General features: G+C 56.9%; 1 protein-coding gene and 1 long non-coding RNA gene across 6 annotated transcripts in view; one reads left to right on the top strand and one right to left on the bottom strand.

Annotated features, from left to right (window-relative positions):
• The first annotated feature begins 356 nt into the window (after positions 1 to 356).
• Shisal1 (shisa like 1) overlaps positions 357 to 17916 on the top strand; it is a 69013-nt gene continuing 51453 nt past the window's right edge. The window contains exon 1 of one of the 4 annotated variants that reach the window (XM_074084664.1): positions 357 to 484. The gene's annotated coding sequence lies outside the window, so the exon portion shown is untranslated. Of the gene's footprint in view, positions 485 to 1229; positions 1335 to 1496; positions 1644 to 1676; positions 3548 to 17916 lie in introns of those variants that run through there. The other 3 variants (XM_074084666.1, XM_074084667.1, XM_074084663.1) reach the window with 3 other exon arrangements.
• On the bottom strand, positions 5981 to 12727 carry LOC141425860 (uncharacterized). 2 transcript variants are annotated; one of them, XR_012451030.1, is made up of 3 exons: positions 12383 to 12727; positions 9306 to 9432; positions 5981 to 8902 (listed from the first exon to the last, which is right to left on the bottom strand). It is a non-coding gene; the product is annotated as an uncharacterized lncRNA (long non-coding RNA). The 2 variants fall into 2 exon arrangements; XR_012451029.1 differs by having other exon boundaries at positions 9306 to 9395.

The raw sequence follows: 17916 nt of genomic DNA, 5'->3' as shown, positions 1-17916 counted from the left end.
TGGAGCCCGTGGGAGGGACTGGGGGCTGCCTTCCAGGGGGCTCCAGCCCATTATCCAAGGAGCAATGGCTATTGTTTTTGGGGGGCGCCAAGGAGGTGACTATGAGCCTCTCAAGAACTTTCACAGCTAGAGGTCACCCAGACAGGGACCCAGGAAGTAAGGAAACTGATGTTCACTGGTCTGAGGCCACAGAGTCCAGCACAGCCTTGTCCTGCAGATGAGGGATGAAACGGGTTCACACAGGAAATGGGAGCAGCTCAGTAGAGCCAGGGTGAGGCCCAGGAGGTCAGGGAAGCAGACTTTCCCCATCAAAAGCCTGGGCAGAGGACCTTGTCCTACAGGAAGCTGTCTCACCCTCTGACCCTGATAGTGACCACCTGGCTCAGGGGCAGGGTGGCAGGAATAACACCGTGGAGCAGCTGGAAGGCTCACGGATGCCAGACAGGCTGCCCGGGCAGGGGTCTGCCTGCCTGGCAGCAGAGGGGTAGGGTCTTACAGGGGGTGCAGAGTCAGAGCTGTGCAGCCAAAGAACTGGTCCTGGCCCAGGGCTGGGGAGCAGGTGGGAAGGAGGCAGGTGGGTGTGGGTAGGGACATAGTCAGAGGCCAGGGAGGGAAAAGAGGGAAAAGAGGAGAGGGAAGGAACTAAGGAAGAAAGAAACAAGGCAAAGGAAGAGAATGAAGGAGTGAAGGAGGGAGGGTAGGAAGGAAAAAAGAGAAAGTGAGAAGAAAGAAGAGATAGCAAAGAAAACAGGAAAACAAGGGAGGAGAGCGAAAGAGATTGAGAATGAAAGGCGAATGGAGAGAGAGAAGAGAGCGGTTCAGGGGAGAGACAGGAGAGAGAAGGCAGAGAGAGAGAGATCGGGAGCGAGGACGGGGCGCTGGCGAGCGGGACTGGCGCGGGGCGGGCGGCGAGGGCAGGACGCGCGCCGCGAGCTCGGCGAGGGGGCAGCAGAGGGCGCGGGGCGGGCGGCGCGGCAAAGTGAAGCGGGCGGCGGCGGCGGCGGGCGCGGCGCGGGGCTCGGGGCCGGCGGGTGGCGGGGCGGCCGAGTAGCCGCGCGGGGTCGGGCGCAGGGCGTGCGGCGGGACCACCGGCCGGAGCCCGGGTGCCGCGCCGCGCCGCGCCCCGCGCGCCTAGGAGTGGGTGCCGGCCCCGGAGCCCCATCCCCAGAGCCCGGAGTCCCCGCAGCCCCCGGAGCCCGGACAACTGTTGCGGCGGCGGCGGGGGCACGGCGGGGGCACGGCGGGGGCGTGGGCAGCCCCCGCGCCCCAGCAGGCGGCTCCCGCGGGCGCCGGCTCCCGGCTGCGGAGCGAGGAGCGACCGGCGCGGGCACGAGGTGAGCGGCGCCCGGCGGACTCGGCGGAGAGCGCGCGGGGGAGGGGCGGCCCGGGCCGGGGTCCCCGCGCGTCGGCAAAGGGGCCGGGGGCGGAGCTCGTGGTGGAGGAGGGTCCCACGCCGGGGGCGGGGTCTGCGGCGCTGGGGGTCGGAGTCGGGGCGCGCGAGCGAGAGGCGCGTAAGGTGCATTGGGGTCCAGGGCTCCCCAGAAAGGGGCCGGGAACGGCCAGCGCAGAATCGAAGCTGCGGACAGCAGCCGTGCGGGGCAGCTGGTGCCCCGGCTTTGGGGTTCGCACCGGGCTTCCTGAAGGTCGGGATCGCTGAGTCTTGGAGAGGAAGGGGCCGGGGCCGGGGAACAGTCCGGGGCATGTTGTGCCGGGACGCGACAGCCGGGACCGGAATCCGCGTCCGCGGTGGGGACCAGTGTCCACGGACCAAGTCCGGGAGCGCAGCGGACTGGGAACCCGGGGTGCCCCGGACAGCGTTCTGGAGCCACTTGGCGGACCCCGCAGCTTCCAAGGGGTCCCAGCTGGGTGGCACGGGGGACGGGGAAGGCCCTCTCCCAAGTGCGTGCCCCTTGGTCCCGGCCGGCCGCGTGGCTCCCGGCGGAGCAGCCGCCGCCTCTCAGGGCCGAGTCAATATTGAGCCCGCGCCCGAGGCAGGGTGGCCGGCCTCGGAAGCTCATTAACGCCAGCGGTTGCCATAGCAACGAGACCCCCAAGCGTCTCCAGGTTATATTTATTCTAATTATTATTATCATTATTAGTATTGGTATTTGTTACTCAGCCAGAGGGAAAAAGAAGGGGGATAAACAAAAAGCTAGCGCACCGTGGCGCCTCCAACTGTTATCTCTTTAGAAAGAGCGAGTAGCCAGGCTGCTGGGCCAGACCCGGTCCATGCAGGGGGGTGGGGGGTCGCCCATACAGGGCACGGCTGGGTGGACGCTAGCTGCCCCAGCCCAACCTCTGGGGCAATCCACTGTAAGGGGGTTATATAATGTAGTCGGAGAGTGTGTACTTGGGCGTCTTTATGTCTCCCCCACCTCTCGGGCCTCTGGTCCCCTAGCTTAGTGAGTGCTCCTGCCCAGGGAATCCCCGGCTGCCTGGAAACTCTCAGGACCCCTCCAGCCCTCTCTCCCTGGCTGTGTGACCTTGAGTAAGGCTCTCGACTCCTCTGTTTCCTCATCTGTAACATAGAATGGGAGGTTTTTTGTTTTTTTTTTCCTTTCCCCACTACTGTGAAGGTGGCTATGAGGTGACACAGAGAAAACCTCTCAAGTTTTCATTGTGTGCTGATGGCTATGTGACCCCAGGCAGCTGCCCCAACCTTCTCAAGACCTCAGTTTTCTAGTCTGTAAACTGAGGGCCTGGTCCTGGCATTGTCTAAGATGTCCTTAGCCACTTACATCCTGTACTTTCACTTTGGGCTGTGATTGGATTACCGGCCAGCCTGATGGGAAGTTCTACTCTCCATCACCCTCTGTTCCCCGCCTGATTCTGATTGTCCACATGGGCTCACAAATCAGCCTGCCCCATGGGAACCTTTGAAAGTGTTCACCTCCAGGCCGGCTGGGGGATTGACTGGAGGTTTCAGCACTTGGTACCTGGTGCCAACCCTAAATGTCAGGGTTGTCCACAGTTGGGGTCCCTCACTCCCTTCCCACTGACCACTCAATGTAGGACACCTCCCTGTGAGCAAGCAGCAATCCCTCCAGAGGGGCTGTTTGCTGTGCCTATCCTGGCTGGAGGTGGAGCAAGAGAGGTGACCAGAAAGTTCTGCAGCCAGGAAATCCCGCCCCTCACGTCTCAAGCTGAAAGTGTCAGGCTGGGTTCCCTGGCTCTTGTCCCAGGCCTCAGGGAGGCAATGCTGACTGACAGGGCAGGTGAGGGAAGCAGTTTGAAGTTTGGTTTGGAGGGTGTGTGTGTGTGTGTGTGTGTGTGTGTCCATCCCATCCCCTGCTCTCCTAGGTCACCCGCCCTGAATTATCCAGGCAGCTGCAGTGGATAGGCAGGGTGGGGTCAGGGCCACCCTTATGGGTGAGAGAGAAAGTGAGTGGGCCCTGCCTGGAGTCAGAGTGGCTGAGGGCCTTTCCCTGATCACCCGCTATCGTCCAGCCTTTGTTCCTTCCCTGCCCTTCTTCACCACCCAGGGTCAGTTTCTGCCCTGGCGAGTTTCTGACGAAGCTGATAAGGAGTCCCTTCCAGCTGAGCCGAGGTAGGCTGGGGCATTGGGTACAAGTGGGAGCTCCTGCCCAGTACAGCACAGGAGGGATCGGACTTGGGGAATCAGATCCCAAAAGACAAGCGTGAATCCACCAGAAGGGAGGAGGAGAGGGTGTCCAGGACAGAGACTTTCCCCCAGCAAAGCTGCAGAAGCAGGAGGGACTCGGCTAGAAGGTACCTGGGTGAAGGCTTCGAGAGCAGGTGGGACGGCTAGGAGGGAGACCAGGCATGGAGCTAGGGCCTCTGGGTGGGAGCCCATGGTTGAGATGAACGAGGGTGGGGTGCTGTTGGTTTGGCACATGGGGGTGAATCTGTGTTCTCCTGTTTAGGACATTCAACCATGGAGGACAGTCCCTGGTAGCCATCCTCTGTGGCCACCCCACTTCGGCACAGGGGACAGCTGCCTAATACCCCAGCCCTGGCTTGTAGGGGGGAGGTGGCAGGTGGACACCAGGCCTGGCTGCGTCAGCTGTCTGCAGTAAATGACTTCGCTGACACAGGCTCATGGCTGCACCCTCACAGCGGTTGGATGCACTTGGCAGTGAAGGCCCAGAGGGAGGCCGTCTGTGCACCAGGCATGTGCGTGCTGAGCGGACTTGGAGTCCCAGCTTCTCCCTCATCCTCACACCAACTCCTTGAGCTGTAGCTTTTTCTGTACAGATGAAAACCAGGCTCCCAGAGGTTGCTGATAAGTCGTCCAGCTAGGGTCCTGCTTCTCACCAGCCTGCCACATCACCTGAAGCCCTACCATGGCATGGTGGTAGCTCTGCAGACAGTGCAGTGGCCACAGCTGATGGTTGGTCACTGTCCTTACTTTCTGTGGGCTGACTCCGAGTGGCTTATCTTAGGTTTGGAAGTAAAATATCACTTCCCCTCTCAGGACACCCTACCTCTATTGACTCAGTCTCCATTGCTCTGTCTTCTCCCTTGTTGATTCACACACCTGACTTGCATGGATCTTAGAATAAACTCAGCATCTTCCCTAGCTCCGCCAGAGTGGCTTTTCCCTGCTGCTGTTTTTGGGAGCCCCTGAGATAACAGTCAACCTCTAAGAATGGTGGGGCATCACTTCCTAACCATTCTGTAAGGTGGGGCCCTGAACACCGGCAGCCAGTATAGGTGAGGAAAGAGATCTGCCCGCCCTGGGTTGGGCCCTCTGGGGACACCCAGGTGTCACCTGCTTTGTATATATTGCTATCACTCTGCCTAGGGCCTGGCAAGAGGAGCCTCATCTCTTCCTTCCCTCCTTCTTTTCTCCCCTACCCTCCTTTCCTGCCTTCCATCAGCACACATTGTATTCCTGGACCCTGTAGTCAGCATGTGACCCCTTTTGTGTATGTGACTCTGTAGGAAGGTGAAAGGGAACCTAAGGCTGCTCAGACTTGTGCTCAGACAGTTCCCTGTCTAGATGTGATCAGGGCTCAGTCCCTGTTTGATGACCGAATGTATGAATGGAGAGCTGGGGCTCTCCGGCACCCCACCTCTGCTGGCCTTTGCTCATGTGTCTCGGTCCCCCAGTTTGGCATGGTTGTGGCAAAACCCTCTCTCCTTTACTCTTGCTGGGGCCAGGTTAGGGTGTTCGGGGGTCTTCCTGGGCATATTCACTTCCCCTGTCCCTGGCAACTCAGGGACTTGAGCCTCTGAAAGAGCCAGAAAGGCAGCAACAGCGCCTTACCATGGAAGCAGAATTCTCCATAGCCTGGTTGGTGGGTTGGGCAGACAGAGTCAGATAGGGACACTGAGACCCAGAGCAGGCTGGGGTTGTGTCAAGGTCACCCAAAGAGTCAGGTGCCCTTGAAAGCCAAGGACATTCAACCAGACGTGGTGGATGTCATCCAGAGGCTGAGGGGGGGGGGGATGATGAAATCCCCCTTTAGGAACGCAGCAGCCTTCTTCCTGGCCATCCAGGCGGAAAAGCAGGAGTCATGAAATGTAAGCGCCTCGCCCCATGTTTTCCAGCGTCAACCCTGAATGAATGGAGCACCTCGCACGCAGCCCGTTCTCCCCCTCCCGCGCCCGTGAGGGGCGCACACGCTGCGATCGCCACGCATCTGTCCGCATGCAGCCTGCCTCAGCAGATGCGCGCACACGCCCCACCAAGAAATTAAGAAATAATGCATGAGCTTCCCAAATTACTCCCATTTAACACTGAATTAAGTTCTGCAAGCTCTTCACAGAGCCTTGGGAGGAAAAAAATGTATTTACTTATTTATTTTTTTGTTCACACTTCCCTGGAAAATGAGACAAACCATGATCTTTTAAAACCCAGCGACATAATCTGATTATTCCTCCTGGTGAGCTTCAGAGAAATGCCCAGAGGAGGGCGGGAGGAGGGAGGGAGGGAGGGAGGGAGGGGCGCTGGCTCAGCCTCTGCTCTGAGATTTGCATTGGGAAATCAGGCTAGGAAAGTTTGTCTCCTGTGCCAGATCCCGAGGCTCCTCCTTGCATGATGAGCTCAAAATAAAGTGCCGCTTTCTTGGATATTGGCACAAATTAAAAATAAAGGCAAATCCCTCCCCTAACCCAGTGTAAGAGTTTCCTCCGCGGCTCCCTGGTGGCAGGAAAAGGATGGACGGGTGGTTCTCTTTCCCTGAGAATCTGCAGCTGGATTTATAACCAGCAGAAAGCGCAGTTAGCTTCCTCTCATTCTGATCTCCCTCCCGGCACACCCACGCGTTCCCATGGGATGCCAGGCCCCGGGGTCAAGAGAGAATTTGATGCTGGGTCACCCCAGGGTGAGCTTCACTGTGTGTCCTTAGGGAATGGAATGGGGGAGGAGAACAAAGGAAAAACACATCCCTGAGGGGGCAGGGAGGGCTTCCTGAAGAGGTAACTTTAGCTCGGGTCTTGAAGGGTGTGTAGGAGTGTGCAGGCTGGGGGCATTTCAGGGAGAGAAGCAGGCTGAGGAAGCTTGGAAGTATGTCACAGCCAGAGGTGATCTTCCAATGTCATCTCCAGATTTCAGTCTGAAGCTTCCTTTAGTGCCACCTGGCCTGACCTGTGGCTTTTTTACAAAGTCCTTGTGACCACTATCACCCATCACTGTCAGGCAACCCCTGATTTCCAAAGGAGAGCTGAGCCCAGAGGGCCTGGGGTAGCTAGCGTGGCCGCCAGACAGGGGTTGAACCCACAGCCCAGAGTCGGGAGCTCTGTGGAGTAGGAGAGCTAGGGTAGTGGGCCACGACAGAGAAACTTTGAAAAGTAAGTCAGAATTGTAGATACTGCTGGTAGCAGAATCCAGAAAGCCCTTTCTTTCCTCCACCCGAGCCTCCCTCCTGGGCTGAGCCTCAGTGCTGGGCCTCAGGACCTGGGTCCCGGAGAGGCTCTGCCCCAGCTGCTGGCTTTGTGCCTTGCTCTCTGTGTCTAGAAAATGGGGCAAGGGATCCTCTGTGCGTCTGCCTGGTAGCATCAGAATCCTAGAGGCCCAGCTGCTTTGTTGTTAGGTCCTCCAGGCCTTCCGGGAGCAGGTTGGGATGGAGCAGAGGCTGGGTGTCGCTGCCCAGATTCTGGTTCCTGGGACCATAAGGCCTTTGGGGACTGAGCTGAGCCTCTGAGCCGGGGCCCATCTCCAGGGCAACGGCCCAAGGGAGGCCTGTGGGGCGGATCTACTGCCTTGAGAGCAGCCAGGAATCTTGCAGCCTGGGCTAGGCTCCACTCTGGACAAGTCCCCCCTTGGCTGACTGCTCACTCTGGGACCTTGGGCAAGCTCTGTAGGCCACGGAGCCTCAGTTCCTCATCTGCAAAATGGGTTACTTCGTAAGAACCAGAGAAGAGAAATTTGCATAGAGCCCTGGGTTGGTTCTTAGCTGCAGGCAGCTGTCTGTGCTCTCATTCCGTTACTGTTACAAGCTTCTGTTGACATTGCATGTTGCATCCGTATCCATGAATGGCCTTCCACCAAACAGCCAGACAGGAAGCAAATCTGGCCACTGGAGCAGGACCTCCACAACCTTGGTGGTAGTTGCTGGGTGAATGTGTGGAAATGGATCCAGGAAACCTGGAACCAGTGTCACTAGTGCCTACCAGCACCATAGCAACCGCAGAACAAGGAGGTACAGAACCTGGGCTTCAGTCCAGCTCCACTTCTTAGCACAGCCAGCGTGAGGCTGTGTTTCACTCCCAGCGTCAGTGTCTTGGGTTTGCAATTAGGGTGGATAAGATTCGATCAACAACTTGCACAGGCAGTTTAAGGACAGAGACAGGGGTTCTGGGCACCCGGATCTGTTTCAGTGATAACCTGTTTGTTCCACCCCGACTCTGGAGGGACCCTGTCAGTGTTTGAATCCCATTGTCCACTCCAGTGGACTGTGTGACCAGGGACCAGTGACATTACCTTTCTGAGCCTCAGTTTCCTCATCTAAAAATAAGAACAGTATCCCTGTGACAGCATTCTTGTGAGAACTAAATGAGCAGATACAAGGTTGTTGCTTGGTCAATCTGGCACACAGTCAGTGTTCATTAAATAGTCCTCTCCTTATTGTCACCAAAACACCGCAGAGCCCTGGCGCAGCTCAGGGTCAGCACTCCTCCCCCAAAGGGTGACACCCCTTGTTCCAGCCAGCTCTGCAGCTGCCCCCAGCCCAGGCTAGCATGCGTCACAGGGCCGGTGAGTGAAGGGAGGGAGGGATGGGCAAGCGAATGAACGAGTGAGCAAATGAATGGACGCAACACGTCTGGGAGGAAATAGCCTCGAGGCAGGGCAGCTCTGGAAGCAGTCTAAGGACGGGGGGCAAAAGCTTCCTTCCCAGGGCACAAAGATCGAGGTGGTCGGGTCTGGTCTCCCTTTCAGGCACCAACGTTTGTTGGCTGGGGAAGGTGGCTGAGTCTGTGGCCCAGGCCCCTTGGTGTCCCAGCAGCTTGGTTCTGGAGCTGGATAGAGCCAAGTTCAGGCCAAGGCTTTCTGCCCTGGGCTCCAGGGGATCCTGTGTGGCTCCCAGCCTGTTTCTTCCCCATCTTGCGAGGAGCTGGGGTGAGTGAGTGCAGGGACAATGTTGGACATACTTTCCCTGTGGAAGTTAGAGGAGCATTTGGTCTCAATGCTGTGAGGAGTATGGGAAGGGGACGGGGCTTTCAGAGTAGGGAGTGGCCTGTGCAGGCAGAACCAAGGCCACACCAGCCATGCACTGCTGATCTCCCCGCGTCCCAGGCGCAGGGCAGGGAAGGGATGATGCCCCAGGATGGGGTGCTCTGATGAAAGCCCCTGGAACCCAGCCTGTTGGGGAGACCTCATTACTCCTTGCGGCCTGTCCTGGCCACTTTGTAAACACGTCATCTAATTCTCATGACCCACCATGAGCAGAGACAGGTCCCAATCCTCACTGTGCTCATGGAAGCTGGCCCAGGGCACCTGTGGAAAGCAGAGCAGAAACTGGGGCTGGGCAGTCCACACACATGCAGGCAAGCCACAGAGTTTCAGTTTTACCGGGGATGGCACCATGTAGCTTGAGTGCCACCAGGGGCTTGCTGTGTTCAGGGCAGACATTACCAATCAACCCACCCAAGCAGGAGTCAGTGTGTGCAGTCCTGCAGGCAGCCCCGCCTTGCTGGCCCCTGAGATGGCCTGTAGCTGCCCTGGCTGCTGGAGCACAGGGACAACACTGCTCCTTCAGAGTTGGCCCAGCACCCAAGTGCTCTCTTGATGGGAGAGGAGCAGACTGCCACTTTCCTGGGAAGGCAGAGCCAACCCCCCAGGAACAGGCTACGTGGGAATGCAAACCCCTGCCACCCTGAGCTGGCCGCTCATCTGTTACCTGCAGGCCGCCCATGTCCATGACAGTCTTGGACATCCAGCTGGTCCCTGGCCAAGGAGGGAGGTCAGCAGGAGAGGACCTAGCAGGATTCTAGGCAGGACAAGCAGAAGATTAGGAGACTTCTCTCCTGAAATTCAAACAATTGGACAATCTGTTCTGGATCGATTTAGAAGCAGTGGAGTGAAAAAAAAAAATCAGCAAATACAGTGTGAAAGCTATTTTCTCTCCCTCCCGGCTGGGTGGGGGAGAGGGCTGAGCTGGAGTTTATTTGCAGACCATCCAAGGCCTCAGGCCTCTCCTCTCCTCCCTGCCCACTTACTCCCTGCTGCCTGCAGCCTCCTTCTCCATGCCCACTTCAAGCTGGGACAGACCCCAGGGGTCTCGGCAGGGCATCAGCCCTGGCTGCAGCCTCAGGGAGCTAACACCTGTAGGGGCTTCAACCAGGGCACAGCCAAGACAGGGCCTCTGTGTTCCGGACACGCACCTTGGGGGCCCCCTGTTCAGAGGATGCCCCTTCTTCCTGTCCTGCAGGCCCAGGTGCCTTCACACCACACTAAAGGTGAGGTGTGTCTGTCTGGTTCTCAATCCTGTATCTCTAAGGATTGAAAATGGGGAGGCCTCATAGTAGGTGCCCAGTAAAACGTCTTGCCTGAAGGTGGATAGAAGGAAGGTGGAAGAAGGGACGGAGGAAAGAAACGGAGGCTTTGAATAAAGTGTGGGCTCCTGGTCACACAGTCTGTGACCTGACCTGTCTCTCCCAGACCTGGATTCCCTCTCTGGGCAATCCTGAGGTCAGAGCTAGGCCTGAGGCACTTAGAGCCCCAACACCATGACCGTGTTCCTTCCTAGGCAGGAGTGATGCATCTCACTCCTGATGGCTGGTTCTTATCTGGTTGGTTTAAAATAACACATTCAGCGCCTGCAGGATAGGAGTGGGGGGTGGGGAGGAGCCAGAAAGCCTGTGCTTCCTTCAGGGTCTGAACAGCCCCCACAGGGGCTTCTGTCTGCAGGTGTGTGCAGGGGGTGGGGGCTGCTTCTTCCCCAAAATGGTCCCTGAAACTCCCAGTAATGAAGGTAGTTTGGTTCCAGAAGTAGCAGCTTCCTCCTCCTTCCCCTTCATCCTCAAAGCCCAAGGCCAAGAGCCAGAGGCCCAGAAAGAACCTTGACTTGGTAACCCAATGAAGTGCTTGGGCCCAAGTCCCAGTACCTCAGCTGCTGTGTGACTCTAGACAGGCGACACACCTCTCTGAGGCTTAGTTTTTTCATCTGTAAACAGGGGACAGTTGCACCCTCTTGTTTTGAAATAGAAAGAAAATTTGCAAGGCACCCAGCTCCGGGCTGGACACACTTTAGGTGCTCGGGAAATAGTGCATTCCTCATGGTCACAGTGTGGAAGCAGTCATCGTGTCACGTGGTTTACCTCATTTCTGGGTCTGCTTCCAGTCCCCAGCAGGTCTCCCTAGCTGACAGTGAGGATTGATGCTACAGCATGCGGGGCCCTTGGAGCTGCAGATCTGAGAACACAACCTGAGCCATGCTGGAGTCATGTGGACTGGGCCGGCAAGACAACAAGGAGGGGGCCCCATGCTAGGAAGTCAGAGCTTCTCCCTGGGGCTAGTCTAGATCTGCCACTTAGGAGCTGTGTGACCTCCCAGAAGTGACAGAGTTTCAGTGCTACTGTGTCCTCTGAGGGTAGTGCCAGCCTCCTCTCAGTCACTGTTCCCCTCACCTAAGAGAACACAGGTGAGCTCCGAGTGTACTGACGCCCCAGCTGTGAGCCACCTGCATGGCTGTGGGGTTCTCATGGATGACTTCATTCACCCTCATGCTGCCCAACTGAGGCCGGGTTGGCACCCCACTTTAGGGGTGGAGGCCCAGAAATGCTAAGTCACCTGTCCAGGGACACCAGGCCAACTGCGTCCCTTCCAGAACAGCCTGCACATTCTGTCCTCTCTCCTGCTGTGGCTGTGGCTGGCTTCTGCACGGGCCTAGCCCCGTGTTCCTTCGGAATTCCAGCCTGGCCACCCCAGCTCTTGGCTTTCTGTAGAGCAAGCTCTTTCATAAATGCTTTTTGATATTACCTCTCCAGTTCCCAGAAAGTTTTGAGCCAACACTCCCCCAAAGTGGCACGCTAATTAGACCTCCAGAATACTGTTTACCCAGACATCAATCGAGGCTATAAGATTTAGCAATTTTCTCCCTGTTACCAGGGAATTCATTTTACAAAAGTGGGTATGGTAGGCAGGGGGCCTCGCACATGACCTTCTGGAGACATGTGATAAGGTTCCATCCCTGGAATTCCGAGTCCCAAGTTGGGCTCCCCATGGGCTGGGCTGGGTGGGTGGTCTGCTGTGTGGGGCGCTGTGCACTGTCCCTTGATTCACCTCCTCTTTAGTGTCTTGGGCAGGGGCTGTGTGGGAACCACCTGGGAAGTGGTCAGGTCTCCAGGTGCAGCAAACGCAGTGTATTAGTAATTCTTTTGTTTGCAAAGTATGAATTCTGTCAGAGAGGAAGGGCCTGACTGTGAAGGTGGCCATGCTCTTTGGGGGAGGGACAGCCCTGCAAGGGGATGAGGAGGAGGCAGCAGGCGGGAACAGAAAGTCCTTGGGACTCTGGGTCCCTTCCACTTTACAGGAAATGAGTCAGGCCAGTTTGTTCTGACCCAGGGCAGGGCAAAGCCCTCACCAGTCCGCCTCCCGATAGGCTAAGACACAGTGTCATACTGCTGTCACCTTGGACCTGGACACAAGGACCCCTGCCTGAATGGTCCATGATCCTAACCTGACAACTGATTTGGGGCATGGATGAGCAGGGGTCCTCACTACATTGCTGCCCGCGTCCCCCACCAGCATCCCTTGTGTCACCCCAGCCCAGTGACTCATCCGACCTGGGCTGTCAGTGAGAAAAGGGAGGTACAAACAGAGGTGGGGAGCCTAGGGCTAGTAGCAGCTAAGGAGTTTGGTTTAGGGCCCCACAAGTTTGGGGTGCCAGGGGTACAGGAAAGGAATCAAATGGGGAGAGGTTGTTGCCCGCTCAGGTCTGGGCCCAGGGCAGCTGGCAGGGCCAGCAAGGCTTACCAGTGCTGGGGAAGGTGGACAAGAGCCAGTCCTGCCACCTTTGGAAGCACCAGTCCGTCCATGCCTCTGGGAAGAACTCCATGTGAGCCACCCAAGTAAGGGCAGCCTGGCTCAGTGTGGGCCAGGGTCCAGAGCCACAGGTCAGCAGTAGGGCAGCAGACCTTTTGAGGGGAGCATCCGATCCCTGCCTGGCTTAAGGTAGCAGCTGGATCACCTCCACTCAGAAGCCTCAATGCCTACTACAGAGTATAGGCGGGAGGCCCATTAACCCCAGTTGCAAAGCACATCTGGGGGCTGTTGGAGGATGAGTGGACAGGCCTCTCCAGGCGGGTGGCAGGCATGAAGAGCACTGTCAGGGTGGGAGGGCCGGCTGGGCACCATCTCTGTGGTCTCTGCTGCGGCCTTATTTGCATAATTTTGAAGTTGATTGGCCTAAAGGCAACTTGGCTTAATCACAGCTGACAAGTCTCTGGTTGGAACAGCAGCTGCTGCCAATTAGCTGGCTGGTGGCTTGGTGACTTGGTTTGTTATAGCAATGCCCCGCCCCACCCTCTCCACTCGCTGCTGCAGGAGAACCTGCTGTACACTCCCTGGTGGGTGTCCAGCCCAGGGCTCCTCAGACTGCAGGGCGCCGGGAGAAGTTAGCCATGACCTCTGATTCCCAGGCAGCATGTCCCATGCCTGCAGTGCCAACCAGCTCCTGAAGGCACTGGGCAGTTGGTCTGTGGCTGTACTTGGGGTTGCCAGGCACCAGCCCAGGGGTTTGCAAACTGGAACTACTTGTTTGTGTCAATACAGTTTTACTGGAAAACCACCTCACCTATTCACAGTCTGCAGCCACTTCCTGTCTACAGTAGCAGATTTGACAGAGACTGGATGGCCTTTGCAGGAAAAGGTGCCCCACCTCTGATCTAGCTATTGGTGCCTGCAGTAGCTGGCACCAATCTGGGAAAAGATGAAATCTGGGAAAGATTTCTAGTTCTGCTCTGGTTCTGATCCGTCAGGTCTGGGGGGGCTGAGAGCGTACAGTTCTCAGCTGCTCCTAGTGAGATCTACAGCCATGCTCCAGGCATCCTCTCCTGGCTGCACCTCCAGGGACCTCTCCATTCATATCCATTCATCCTGGTGTGTGAGCCAGTTTTCTACTACTGGAACAGAACACCTGAGATCAACAACTTAAAAAGAGGAAAGGTTTATTTTGGCTCACAGTTTTGGAGGTTTCAGTTATGGTCAGTTGTCCCCGTTGCTTTGGTCCTGTGGCAAGGCAGTACATCATGGTGGGAGTGGTGGAAGAAGCCCTTTCACCTCCTAACTAGCATCAAAAAAGAGAGGAAGGGGAAGAGTTGGGGCTGGATTCCAGTATCCCCTTCGGGCTGCCCTCAGTAACCGGAAGACCTCCCTCTAGGCCCCACCTCCTAATGTTTCTACCCACCCCCCAGCAGTGCCACACTGGGAGTCCTTTCACATGTGGGTCCCTGGGGGATACTCCAGATCCAAACTGTAGCATCTGGTGCCATTCCCATTAGACAAGCATGTAATGGAGGCTGAGAGGTCACATGGTTGTCCAAGGTCCCAAGCTGGTCGCTCTCTTTACCACCTTCTGCTGCATCTGGGACCCTGGTGCCTCCCCCAAGAGCAACTCACCCAGCTGGCTTAGTTGGTCTGGGCTCTTCTAGTCTGGATCCCACATGGAGACCTCTGTTAGGAACAGCGCCCCCTTGGGCAGGTCTCAAAATGACATGGTCCACCTTGGACTGAGGGACTGTGCCTGTGGAAGACCTAGTGGGCATCACCGTCCCTCACCCTCTCCCAGCGTCTGCAGAGCAGGTGTTCAGTTACAAGGGTCCATCTAGGTATTCTCTCCTCCCCACCCAGCCCCCAGGCTGTAAGTTCTTGGACGGAGACCCATCCCAGAGAGGCCAGGTACCAACTGCAGGGTTGGGTGGAGGAGGCAGGAACTTGGTACTGGGAGTTCATCTCAGTCTCATCTCAGCGCTCACTCAGGAAGTGCAGTGAGCAGCCTGGCATTCATTTTCCAGGGAAGGAACCAAGCCTTGCAGAGACCAGGGACTTCCCTGGTTCCATGAGGTGGAGACCACCAGGTCAGATCAAGACAGTGAGATGTGAGGACATTTTATGATCTGCTTTCCCTCGTTTAATGGATGAGGAAACTGAAGCGGAGGAGGTTTATGATCAGGAAGTCCCTAGGGAACAGGTTGCTGGCTCACCAGGAGAAGGAGGCTGGGAATTCACTAGAGGACCAGTCCTTCCTGGGATCGGAAAGTCCCTGCACCAGGCCCAGAGGAATTCCAGAAATTGCACGTGGGCCTCAGCTGCCTGGAGGGCTGGGCCTGTTTGCCACTGTTGGGGCATAAGGATTGTTTGTGTATGTTCTTAAAACATTGATTTATACTTCATTTGCTTGACTCCAGGCCATGGACTCGGGTCTGTCCCTCTCCCAGGTCCCTCCCCCATCACCGTCCAAGCCAGGCCCTCTATATTTACTCCTTTGTCAATAATAGAACAAACATCTCTGAGGCCAACTGTCATCTCCTGCCCTCCACTCTGTGGGTCTTGTCACAGCTGGGTACATTCTTAACAAATATTTACAGTTCTTTTTGGCCTTATAAAAAGTGTATGGCTCTGAATTTAATCTTCAGGGACTTAGTGTCTCCTATGGTCTTGTTTTGCTGTGATGTCCCGTGACGTGTGGCTGTACTTCCTTTGACAGCTGTAGAGAGTTCCAGTGTTTGGCTGTCCTGCAATGCGTTTTCCTCTCTCCCTGTCTCCAGGGATTAGGCTGTCTCCAGGTTTGTCTCATAAACCCGCCTCTGAGAACATTCTAGGACCTGGTGCTGCTGGCCAGCAGAGTCTCTGCTTAGCTGAGACGGGGTATTATTTAAGGGTGACACTCCTTAAACCCAGGGTCTGGGATGAGGACCCACCATCACACAAGGATGTAGTAAAGTTAGGTTCCTCAGATCCCTCTGGGTGTGCCTTGCTTGAGCCGGCCAGGCAGGTTGGACTTAGTGTGACTGCAGCCTCTGTGCAAGGGAAGTGGGGAGGGGGTGTTGAAGTGGGAGCTCCACGTGTAATCACCACACCCACACCTTATGGGACATTGGTGCTGGAGAGCTAGCACACAGGAGGCAGGCCTGGACTGGTCACCAAAGCAGCTAGGTAGCCCAGGCTCCAGGAGACCACAGGACTTGCTAGGTCCACAGAACTGAGAAATGGCATTGCTGGGACTTGAACCTGGGTGCTCAGGCCCCACGCTCAGAGTCCTTCTTGTTCTCCACTGCATCTCAGACAAGAAGCAGGGACTTTGCTTAGCACGACACAAAGGGTGGCCCTGTGTTTATCCCTCTGGGATGAGTCCCATCCTCACCCTGACTCCTGGCCTTCTGCAGCTACCCTCTCCACTCTCCTCTCCTCTGTCCCTCAGGAGTCTCTGCCAGATGCCCTGGTTTGAGTCTCAGCTCTGCCACAAGCTAGCTGAGTGACTTAAACCATGGCCCCTCATCGGTAAATCGGGGACATTACTGCATCTCTAATTGTGAGGATTAAATAAAGCCCCCCCCATCAGCCCCACCAGGCTGCAACAGGCACCTCTGGACTGCCACAGCATCTGCTTTCCCTTTGTGGCACCTGTCCCTCTGGACTGCCACCTCTGACTGGACCACACCTAAATAAGGGTATTCAGGCCAGTGTGCTGCATCCACCAGAAAGGAGAAAAAGGGAGGTTTATCTCTGGCCTGGCGCAGGAGACTGGATTCCAGGCGAGGCCAGGAGGAGAGCTGAGCTGAGCTGGCTTGGTTTCAAATGCTACCTAGAATCTGTAGCACAGTCATAGTGGGAATGCCAGCTAAGAGCACAAAGCGGGACCAGTGCTGGCGTGTGAGACATGGCAGGGGGCTGGAGGGAGGGGGGCTGGGGAGGAAGGCAATGCGGCTCCGTGGCCCTCGGCTGTATCCAGTCATCAGGACATGCTGAGGTGTTTCAGGGGTGGAGGAAGGGTGGCCTCTGTGGAGAGGACCCTCTGCTACTGGAACAATAGGCCAGTGGGGCAGGAAAGAGGAGACGGAGCCAGCCTGGCACAGGGTGAGATGATGCAGTCCACCCACTGTGGGCTCTCAGTCTCTGGACTCAGTTTCCTTCTTCACAGGGCTGCTGTGGGGTCTGACTGTGTCTTCTGTGAACCTCACCAGGCAGTGCCAGATGCAAGAGGGGTCCATGCAGTGACATGCCTGTCCCCCATCTGATCCCAGAGACCAAGGCTTAGCGGTAATTCACCCATGCGCTGAGCATTAGCTGAAGGTGGCCTCCAGGTCTGAACCCCAGCTCACTGTGAGGTCTCCTGGGACTGTCCTTGGTTTGCTTCCCTGTAAAGCGGGTCTCTTGCTGGATGCTGTGAGGACATGAAAGGAAGTGAGCCCAGTGCCCAGCCTTGGAGAGGAGAGGATGTCAGGACAGTCTTTGGATCACTGTCATGGTGGTCTGCTGGGTAGCAGCCCTGGGCGCCAGGTTGCAGCTGAGCTCTGCGGGCTGCCCGGCTCCCCAGCCCCCTCCCCTCTCAGAGCAGTAGCTGAACTCCCTCCAGCACACCAAGCGGCTGGCTGCCCTGGAAGCCGCTGCTTTGCCTATACAAGGCCCGGACGCTGCTCTCCTTTACTGGGGTTTAGCCTTGATGGTGACCAAGAGCCAGGAGAGAGGCCAGTGGCCGCAGAGGGACAGTGGCTAGTGCCTGTAGGAGGATCATGGTCCCTAAGTCACAGAGCTCAGCAGGTCCAGATCTATGGGGGCAGGGCCAGGCAGAGCTGGAAAGTAGCCGTCCATCACAGAAGAGTGAGGAGGTCACAGGGAAGATGGATGAGGCAGGAGCCCTGCAGAGGACACTGGTGCCTGATCGCCTGCCCACATCCCAGCTCCACACCTGCCTGCTGTGTGACCTTGGGCCAATTGCCCACCATTTCTGTGCCTCAGTATACCTGGCATGGAGATGCCTGCTAATACAGGGCCATACGCTTGGAGCAGGACCTGGCAAGTCTTGAGAGCCACAGGTCTGAGATGGACAAGTTGGATGCTTCATGGACCCTCCAGACTAGGAGCTGGGGAGTCAGGAAGATTGGGGAGGGCATTAGGGCCCAGTTCAGATACCCCCCACCACACACTCCCTTCAAGCCATTTCCATTGGGACCCCCTTAGGAGCTCTGGCCCTGGGGTCCAGGCAGAGCACAGGGGACAGACCCAGGCCCACACCACTGAGGGGGTCACACCTCTCCTGAGACCCCTCTCCTAGTACACAGTAGGTGCTCAGATGTTGCTCCCTTTCCACTTCTCCTTTTTTGTCCTTTCCTTGGCTTCCCTACCCCTTCTGCCCCTGCTGTGTGGGGTGACCTCACACAGGCACATGGTGCCTCCTGTCTGTCAGGAGTGCTCACCCAACCCTGCCTGCTGTTCCAGCCTTTTTCTCCCTCCCCTCTGCAGCAACCCCTGCTCTGTTCCACCTCAGGGTCTTTGCACAGCTGGGCTCA

Source organism: Castor canadensis, chromosome 8 (genome assembly GCF_047511655.1).
Source record: "Castor canadensis chromosome 8, mCasCan1.hap1v2, whole genome shotgun sequence".
Lineage (NCBI taxonomy): Eukaryota > Metazoa > Chordata > Mammalia > Rodentia > Castoridae > Castor > Castor canadensis.
Note: the sequence above shows the minus strand (reverse complement) of the source record. Positions and strands in the feature narration are given on the sequence as shown.